The following is a 10,742-nucleotide window of genomic DNA, read 5'->3' as shown; positions in this document are numbered from 1 at the left end:
TGCTGGTTAATTGGTACACAGAGGCGTGTCCTGTGCTGTTTGACAAGCTAGATCGTTGAGATAGTGAGCTAGTGAGAGAAGCTATAGGACCTTTGACCCATGTCTGAATCCAGGATGCTGGTATTGTAGTCCGTGCTGTTTGAGCCAATCAGCAGATGTTAATTCTTTGAGAGATTGTATTCCATGCTATTTGAACCAATCAGCAGATGTTAAATCTTTGAGATTGTATTCCATGCTATTTGAGCCAATCAGCAGATGTAAATTCTTTGAGATTGTATTCCATGCTATTTGAGTAGATGAGCAAATAAAATACAACTCTAGAGATTGTGGGATAATGAATGTCTATAGGAGGGGCCAAGACAGAGGTGTATTTCATGCTATTTGTTTGGTTGAGCAGAGAAAGTTCGGGGGAGCCAAGACCCCTTGTAGGGGACCAGATGCTGCCAGGGGCCGAGTCAGAACTCAAAAGTATCACCTAATCACATAATCATTCCAGAGACAGACGTTACATTTCACACCATAAGGTTATCCACTTAAGACAACTTGCTGTAAATCAAAATACAAAAGTCAATTAATATAATAACCCTCCTCCCTAGTGACTAGGAAACTGGGTTCAAATCCGTCTCCAGCCTGTCTCTGCTACAAGACTGTATTGTGTTAGCCCGTGAAGCTAAAACCTATGTATTACATTACCTTGGGGAGTTATCACAAGCCATTAGCCAGGTCTCAGGCAATGTTACTCATCGTATGAGAGTGGTTCACCGAACCCCCTCTGTCACACCTAGCCAATTTACTGATCTGTCAACAATTCATTCCCCACCTGGTTTTATGGCTCTGTTGGGCCAAGCCAATCTGCCTTTGTTCGTATGAGTCACACAGTATTCATCCTCCTATTGACATCAGTCAGACTTTTACAGCCCAATACATCTTGTTTCCATTACACTGCTCTGATTGTAGATTTACAGTTGGCATGTCTGTCTCGGGTGCTGCGACACAGTGATATCTGTCTGGGGTGCTGCGACACAGTGATATCTGTCTGGGGTGCTGCGACACAGTGATATCTGTCTGGGGTGCTGCGACACAGTGATATCTGTCTGGGGTGCTGCTACACAGTGATATCTGTCTGGGGTGCTGCTACACAGTGATATCTGTCTGGGGTGCTGCGACACAGTGATATCTGTCTGGGGTGCTGCGACACAGTGATATCTGTCTGGGGTGCTGCGACACAGTGATATCTGTCTGGGGTGCTGCAGCAGCTCTGAGGATGAGGAGACAAAGCAGATAGAGGGAGGGAGGGGGAGATAGAGAGAGGAAAGGAGAGATGCAGGGAGGGAGAGAGACTATCAGGCAGGCTTGCAGACAGTGTGCCAGGCCTCTCCTCTCCCCACAGCCTGGCCCAGTCTAATTAAAGAGCTCAGTGGTGAGAGAGAACCCTATTGTAACACATATACACCCTTCTGCTCTGTGTTCTCCTGTCAGCTGGGCTGGTTCTGCTCTATGTTCTCCTGTCAGCTGGGCTGGTTCTGCTCTGTGTTCTCCTGTCAGCTGGGCTGGTTCTGCTCTATGTTCTCCTGTCAGCTGGGCTGGTTCTGCTCTGTGTTCTCCTGTCAGCTGGGCTGGTTCTGCTCTGTGTTCTCCTGTCAGCTGGGCTGGTTCTGCTCTGTGTTCTCCTGTCAGCTGGGCTGGTTCTGCTCTATGTTCTCCTGTCAGCTGGGCTGGTTCTGCTCTGTGTTCTCCTGCCAGCTGGGCTGGTTCTGCTCTGTGTTCTCCTGCCAGCTGGGCTGGTTCTGCTCTGTGTTCTCCTGTCAGCTGGGCTGGTTCTGCTCTGTGTTCTCCTGCCGGCATCAAACCTGTCAGCTGGGCTGGTTCTGCTCTGTGTTCTCCTGCCGGCATCAAACCTGTCAGCTGGGCTGGTTCTGCTCTGTGTTCTCCTGTCAGCTGGGCTGGTTCTGCTCTGTGTTCTCCTGCCGGCATCAAACCTGTCAGCTGGGCTGGTTCTGCTCTGTGTTCTCCTGCCGGCATCACACCTGTCAGCTGGGCTGGTTCTGCTCTGTGTTCTCCTGCCGGCATCAAACCTGTCAGCTGGGCTGGTTCTGCTCTGTGTTCTCCTGCCGGCATCAAACCTGTCAGCTGGGCTCGTTCTGCTCTGTGTTCTCCTGTCAGCTGGGCTGGTTCTGCTCTGTGTTCTCCTGTCAGCTGGGCTGGTTCTGCTCTGTGTTCTCCTGTCAGCTGGGCTGGTTCTGCTCTGTGTTCTCCTGTCAGCTGGGCTGGTTCTGCTCTGTGTTCTCCTGCCGGCATCAAACCTGTCAGCTGGGCTGGTTCTGCTCTGTGTTCTCCTGCCGGCATCACACCTGCCAGCTGGGCTGGTTCTGCTCTGTGTTCCCCTGCCGGTATCACACCTGCCAGCTGGGCTGGTTCTGCTCTGTGTTCTCCTGCCGGCATCACACCTACCAGCTGGGCTGGTTCTGCTCTGTGTTCTCCTGCCGGCATCAAACCTACCAGCTGGGCTGGTTCTGCTCTGTGTTCTCCTGCCGGCATCAAACCTGCCAGCTGGGCTGGTTCTGCTCTGTGTTCTCCTGCCGGCATCAAACCTGTCAGCTGGGCTGGTTCTACTCTGTGTTCTCCTGCCGGCATCAAACCTACCAGCTGGGCTGGTTCTGCTCTGTGTTCTCCTGCCGGCATCAAACCTGTCAGCTGGGCTGGTTCTGCTCTGTGTTCTCCTGCCGGCATCAAACCTGCCAGCTGGGCTGGTTCTGCTCTATGTTCTCCTGCCGGCATCAAACCTGCCAGCTGGGCTGGTTCTGCTCTATGTTCTCCTGCCGGCATCACACCTGCCAGCTGGGCTGGTTCTGCTCTATGTTCTCCTGCCGGCATCAAACCTGCCAGCTGGGCTGGTTCTGCTCTATGTTCTCCTGCCGGCATCAAACCTGCCAGCTGGGCTGGTTCTGCTCTGTGTTCTCCTGCCGGTATCACACCTGTCAGCTGGGCTGGTTCTGCTCTGTGTTCTCCTGCCGGTATCACACCTGCCAGCTGGGCTGGTTCTGCTCTATGTTCCCCTGCCGGCATCACACCTGCCAGCTGGACTGGTTCTGCTCTGTATTCTCCTGCCAGCTGGACTGGTTCTGCTCTATGTTCCCCTGCCGGTATCACACCTGCCAGCTGGGCTGGTTCTGCTCTATGTTCTCCTGCCGGCATCAAACCTGCCAGCTGGGCTGGTTCTGCTCTGTGTTCTCCTGCCGGCATCAAACCTGTCAGCTGGGCTGGTTCTGCTCTATGTTCCCCTGCCGGTATCACACCTGCCAGCTGGGCTGGTTCTGCTCTGTGTTCTCCTGCCGGCATCAAACCTGCCAGCTGGGCTGGTTCTGCTCTGTGTTCCCCTGCCGGCATCACACCTGCCAGCTGGGCTGGTTCTGCTCTATGTTCTCCTGCCGGCATCACACCTGCCAGCTGGGCTGGTTCTGCTCTGTGTTCTCCTGCCGGCATCACACCTGCCAGCTGGGCTGGTTCTGCTCTGTGTTCTCCTGCCGGCATCACACCTGCCAGCTGGGCTGGTTCTGCTCTGTGTTCCCCTGCCGGCATCACACCTGCCAGCTGGGCTGGTTCTGCTCTATGTTCTCCTGCCGGCATCACACCTGCCAGCTGGGCTGGTTCTGCTCTGTGTTCTCCTGCCGGCATCAAACCTACCAGCTGGGCTGGTTCTGCTCTGTGTTCTCCTGCCGGCATCACACCTGCCAGCTGGGCTGGTTCTGCTCTGTGTTCTCCTGCCGGCATCAAACCTGTCAGCTGGGCTGGTTCTGCTCTATGTTCCCCTGCCGGCATCAAACCTGTCAGCTGGGCTGGTTCTGCTCTGTGTTCTCCTGCCGGCATCAAATCTGTCAGCTGGGCTGGTTCTGCTCTGTGTTCTCCTGCCGGCATCAAACCTGCCAGCTGGGCTGGTTCTGCTCTGTGTTCTCCTGCCGGCATCACACCTGCCAGCTGGGCTGGGTGGTACAGATGCAGGAACAGGCTCTGAACTTTCACACTGACTCCAGTCATCTCCGACCTGTCTGGTGACTGTGTGAACAGCTCAGCTCAGACAGATTATAATGATACCTCGGTAACGGACACATTTTCACTGAGACTGCCGTGGGGCCGATGTTTACAGGTGTTGCTAAATGACTCAAATCACTTCTATTACAACAACACTTTCTCCCTGGTCTGAAATGAATTATTCCTCACACAGCCACAGTAATCTAATCAGTCTGCCTGTCAACTAACTACTTGTCTGCTCATTGGAAGCTTGTTCACGGCATGGGACAATCTTTCACAAGGATCAGTCCATTGAGTTCACAGTAGTTTAACGTATTGTGGACATTGCATTCATAACACACCAACAATATTACTCTACTCTGCATATACTGTATACATATTTATCTTTCTGGCTTCATTTCAATTTTTCTGTCCTCAGAAAGCACAGATGGATGACAACAGGGGATGAAAGTGCCTGGGGTTGTGCAGGAGACAAAGATGGGAGAGAACAGAGGAGGAGGGAGGGAGGGGAGAGGACAGAGGGGTGGGGAGAGGACAGAGGACAGAGGAGAGGGGAGGACAGAGGAGAGGGGAGAGGACAGAGGTGAGGGCAGAGAGGAGGAGAGAGGACAGAGGACAGAGGAGAGGGGATAGGACAGAGGAGAGGGGAGAGGGCAGAGGAGAAGGGACAGGACAGAGGAGAGGGGAGAGGGGAGAAGAGAGGACAAAGGTGAGGACAAAGGAGAGGGGATAGGACAGAGGAGAGGGGAGAGGACAGAGGAGAAGGGAGAGGACAGAGGAGAGGGGAGAAGAGAGGACAGAGGAAAGGGGAGAGGACAGAGGGGAGGGGAGAAGACAGAGGAGAGGACAGAGGAGAGGGGAGAGGACAGAGGAGAGGACAGAGGAGAGAGGACAGAGGAAAGTGGAGAGGACAGAGAGGACATAGGACAGAGGAGAAGGGAGAGGAGATAGGACAGAGGAGAAGGGAGAGGACAGAGGAGAGGGGAGAGGGGAGAATAGAGGACAGAGGAAAGGGGAGAGGACAGAGGAGAGGGGAGGACAGAGGAGAGGGGAGGACAGAGGCGAGGACAAAGGAGAGGGGATAGGACAGAGGAGAGGTGAGAGGACAGAGGAGAAGGGAGAGGACAGAGGAGAGGGGAGAAGAGAGGACAGAGGAAAGGGGAGAGGACAGAGGAGAGGATAGAGGAGAGGGGAGAGAGTACAGAGGAGAGGGGAAAGGACAGAGGATAAGGGAGAGGGAGAGGGGAGGAGAGGACAGAGGACAGACCGAGGAACAAGGGGAAAGGGGAGAGGAGAGGACAGAGAAGAGGGGAGAGGATAGAGAAGAGGACAGAGGAGAGGACAGAGGAGAGGACAGAGGAGAGGGGAGAGGACAGAGGAGAAGGCAGAGGATAGGGGAGAGGGCAGAGGACAGAGGAGAGGACAGAGGACAGAGGGGAGAGTTCAGAGGAGAGGGGAGAGGACAGGGGAGAGGACAGAGGACAGAGGAGAGGACAGGGGACAGAGGAGAGGACAGAGGACAGAGGGGAGAGTTCAGAGGAGAGGGGAGAGGAGAGGGGAGAGGACAGAGGACAGAGGGGAGAGTTCAGAGGAGAGGGGAGAGGACAGGGAGAGGACAGAGGAGAGGGGAGAGGAGAGGGGAGAGGACAGAGGACAGAGGGGAGAGTTCAGAGGAGAGGGGAGAGGACAGAGGACAGAGGAGAGGGGAGAGTTCAGGGGAGAGGGGAGAGGACAGGGGAGAGGACAGAGGACAGAGGAGAGGACAGACACAGAGGGGAGAGTTCAGAGGAGAGGGGAGAGGAGAGGGGAGAGGACAGAGGACAGAGGGGAGAGTTCAGAGGAGAGGGGAGAGGACAGGGGAGAGGACAGAGGAGAGGGGAGAGGACAGGGGAGAGGGGAGAGGACAGGGGAGAGGGGAGAGGACAGAGGGGAGAGTTCAGATGAGAGGGGAAAGGACAGGGGAGAGGGGAGAGAGGAGAGGGGAAAGGACAGAGGAGAGGGAGAGGGGAGAGGACAGAGGACAGCCCAAGGACCGAGGACAGAGAAGAGGGGAAAGGGGAGAGGAGAGGGGAGAGAACAGAGGAGAGGGGAGAGAACAGAGGAGAGGACAGAGGAGAGGAGACTGAAGACAGAGCAACACAAATCAAATCCCCACATATGTGTAACAGGTCATATGGACTCTGCAATGAAATGTGTGCAAGCGCACAACCAATTACATTATCGTCACACATTTTGTCTATACTTGAGACAATTTATAGATGATACCAGTTTATAGATATTGGTGAGAAAGGTCAGGGGGATTTGGGGATGGGGGGGAGAGAGGAAGGGAGAGACAGATGCTATGAGGGAGGGAGAGAGGAAGGGAGGGAGATAAAATGAGGGAGGGAGAGAGAAATATGAAATGAGGGAGAGAGAGAGAGAGAGATTAAATGAGGAAGGGAAAGAGATGAAATGAGGGAGGGAGAGAGGAAGGGAGAGAGGAAGGGAGAGAGAGAGATGAAATGAGGAAGGGAGAGAGGAAGGGAGAGAAGGATGGAGGAGATAAATGAAGAGAGGGGATAAGCGAATGATTGATGGATGAAAAGATAAATCGAGGAGAAAGGAATGGGTTGACCAGAAGAGATGGCCCAGTTCTGAGAGAACAGCAGATGCCACAGAAATGCCCCCAGCACCTCAGTGCCAGCCAGGCCACAGGCTCTACAACGCCCCTACTCTACCCCCCCAGCGAGCCTTTGTGGTTGGGTTATATAGTGGATACACGGTCAATGAGCTCAGTGACCAATCATATTTCAGCATATTGCAGCAGGCGTGCCAGTTCCCCCGAGAGTCTTTTGCTGAGGCTATAGACTGCTGTACGGCACGCCGGGTCACATGTCTGGGTCTGAGTGGATGGACACAGGTGGTGATGTCACTTCATTCTTTTTCTGACAAATCTATTTAGTCACTCATTGGATATGCTAGTGGTCTGCTGTGTTTCAATTGATTTTGGTTGGACATTGTCATATTTGTTAGATTTCCACTATTTGCCAGAATATCTCGTTAACTAATATTAGCAGTCATTACCGAGACTTTAAGTCACATTAACCTTACAGGCATAGACATCCTGTATAAATATTAAATTTTAATATCAAGAAATTATATCTACACAATATTATGACATTAGAAGGGGGTATCCATAGCGATACATAATATTATGACTTTAGAAGGGGGTGTCCATAGTGATACATAATATTATGACATTAGAAGGGGGTGTCCATAGCGATACATAATATTATGACATTAGAAGGGGGTGTCCATAGCGATACATAATATTATGACATTAGAAGGGGGTGTCCATAGCGATACATAATATTATGACATTAGAAGGGGGTGTCCATAGCGATACATAATATTATGACATTAGAAGGGGGTGTCCATAGCGATACATAATATTATGACATTAGAAGGGGGTGTCCATAGTGATAGATAACAGTAATGTTCTATTTAATTAGTCAGGTCCATAAATATTTGGACATTGACCAAGGTATTATTATTTTAGCTGTGTCACGTCTACTCCCGCTCCTTCTCTCTGGTGCTCATTGTCACCAGTTTGCTCATCATTATGCACACCTGCCACAGTCATTACACGCACCTGCACTTCATGAGACTCACCTGGACTCCATCACCTTCCTGATTACTTCCCCTATATCTGTCACTCCCTTTGGTTCTTTCCCCGGACATTATTTATTCTGTTTCTGTGTTTATGTCTGTACGCTACTCTTGTTTTGTTCCATTTATTATTAAATTCACTCCCTGTACTTGCTTCCCGACTCCCACAGCATATGAATTTCACTTGCTGAAGGCAAACGCCCCAAGAACAATCAGGAACTGAAGACTGCAGTAAAGGCAGAGCATCACCAGGGAAGAAACCCAGCATCCGGTCCTGTCTATGGGTTCCAGACTTCAGGCAGTTGTTGACTGCAAAGGATTTGCAACCAAGTATTAAAACTCACAATTTAATTTATGATTGTTAGTTTGTCCAATTACATTTGAGCCCCTACAATTGGAGGGATATGTATAAAAATGGTTGTAATTCCTACACGGTTCATACAATAATGTTGACACAACCCTTATATTAAAGATGAAGGTCTACACTTAAAGCACTTCTTGATCCTTTAAAATCCATTGTGGCGTACAGAACCAAAACGATACAAATTGTGTCACTGTCCAAATACTTATGGACTTGACTGTATATCGGGCAAAGGTTACAAAATTACAGTACATTTCCCAGAATCCCCAGGTACTCCAGAAATCCTGGTTGAAGGAATCCCGGTTTTCCTGCTTATTCATTCCTGTTTCTGGAAACCTTCCAACCGGGATTTCTGGGAGTTATTGGTCATTTTGTAACCCTGAATGGGGGGAGAGGGTCTCTGTGTCGGTCTCATAATACAGATGCTAATGCCAACGCTGCCCTGAGCCCCATAGAAAAACATTACTCATACAATACTCTCCATGGCAGATGCTGTGCTCTTCTCTGTCACTTTGGGCTATGGAGACTGGGGTGTGGGGAGGCAATGTTGTATAGTGTTGAAGAGAGAGGGTTTGGTGCTGCTGAAGCTGCTTACCAAGCACGCTGCTGTTATTTTGGAGAGTATCGCCCTCTGGTGGGGACTAGGAGAATGGCATGGAGGTGTGGATTCTGTCATACGCAACAAGGACATTCTGTACATTGAAACATGTCAAATAAAGTCACAAACACGTGTTTAGCCAATGTTATTGCAGGTGTAGCGAAATGCTTGTGAAATAATTAACAGATTTTTTTGACTGCTCAATAAACTGTCATATAATTGTGATTAATTAGTACATACAGTGCCTTCGGAAAGTATTCAGACCCCTTGACTTTTTCCACATTTTGTTACGTTACAGCCGTATTCTAAAATTGATTAAAAATAAATAAATCCTCAGCAATCTACCTGAAAACAGGTTTTTATACATTTTTGCAAATGTATTAAAAATACAAAACAGAAATACCTTATTTACATAAGCATTCAGACTCGAAATTGAGTCCATCCTGTTTCCATTGTCATCCTTAAGATGTTTCTACAACTTGGAGTCCACCTGTGGTAAATTCAATTGATTGGACATGATTTGGAAAGGCACACACCTTTCTATATAAGGTCCCACAGTTGACAGTGCATGTCAGAGCAAAAACCAAGCCACGAGGTCAAAATAATTCAATCAGTCAAATGTATTTATAAAGCCCTTCTTACATCAGCTGATGTCACAAAGTGCTGTACAGAAACCCAGCCTAAAACCCCAAACAGCAAGCAATGCAGGTGTAGAAGCACGGTGGCTAGGAAAACCCCCCTAGAAAGGCAGGAACCTAGGAGGAAACCTAGAGAGGAACCAGGCTCTGAGGGGTGGTCAGTCCTCTTCTGGCTGTGCCGGGTGGAGATTATAACAGAACATGGGCAAGATGTTCAAATGTTCATAGATGACGGGCAGGGTCAGATAGTAATAATCAGCACCTCAGAAGTAAATGTCAGTTGACTTTTCATAGCCGATCATTCAGAGTATCTCTAGACCTGCTGTCTCTAGAGAGTTGAAAACAGCACGTCTGGGACAAGGTAGCACGTCCAGTGAACAGGTCAGAGTTCCATAGCCGCAGGCAGAACAGTTGAAACCGGAGCAGCAGCATGACCAGGTGAACTGGGGACAGCAAGGAGTCATCAGGCCAGGCATGGTCCTAGGGCTCAGGTCCTCCGAGAGAACGAGAGAGAGAGAGACAAAGAGAATTAGAGAGATCACACTTTAATTCACACAGGGCACCGGACACCTAGCCACCCGACACATAAATTATTGCAGCATAAACACTTGAGGCTGAGACAGGAGGGGTCGGGAGACACTGTGGCCCCGTCCGACGATACCCCCGGACAGGGCAAAACAGGCAGGATATAACCTCTCCCACTTGGCCAAAGCACAGCCCTCCCACTGCTAGAGGGATATCTTCAACTACCTAGTTACTATCCTGAGACAAGGACAAGTATAGCCCACAAAGATCTCCCCCATGGCACAAATTGTCCATAGAGCTCCGGATTGTGCAGAGGCACGGATCTAGGGAAGGGTACCTAAAAATGTCTGCAGCATTAAAAGGTCCCCAAGAACAGTGGCCTCCATCATTCCTAAATGGAAGAAGTTTGGAACCACCAAGACTCCTCCTAGAGCTGGCCCCCTGTTCAAACTGAGCAAATGGGGGAGAAGGGCCTTGGTCAGTGAGGTGAACAAGAACCCAATGGTCATTCTGACAGAGCTCCAGACTTCCTCTGTGGAGAAGGGAGAACCTTCCAGAAGGACAACCATCTCTGCAGCACTCCACCAATCAGGCCTTTATGGTAGAGTGGCCAGATGGAAGCCACTCCTCAGTAAAAAGCACACGACAGCCCGCTTGGAGTTTGCCAAAAGGCACCTAAAGACTGTCAGACCATGAGAAACAAGATTCTCTGGTCTGATGAAACCAAGATTTAACTCTTTGGACTGAATGCCAAGTGTCACGTCTGGAGGAAACCTGGCTCCATAGCTATGGTGAAGCATGGTGCTGGCAGCATCATGCTGTGGGGATGTTTTTCAGCAGCAGGGACTGGGAGACCAGTCAGGATTGGGGGAAAGATGAACAGAGCAAAGTACAGAGAGATCCTTGATGAAAACCTGCTCCAGAGTGCTTCGGACCTCAAACT

Source organism: Salvelinus fontinalis, chromosome 31, assembly GCF_029448725.1.
Source record: "Salvelinus fontinalis isolate EN_2023a chromosome 31, ASM2944872v1, whole genome shotgun sequence".
Lineage (NCBI taxonomy): Eukaryota > Metazoa > Chordata > Actinopteri > Salmoniformes > Salmonidae > Salvelinus > Salvelinus fontinalis.
Note: the sequence above shows the minus strand (reverse complement) of the source record.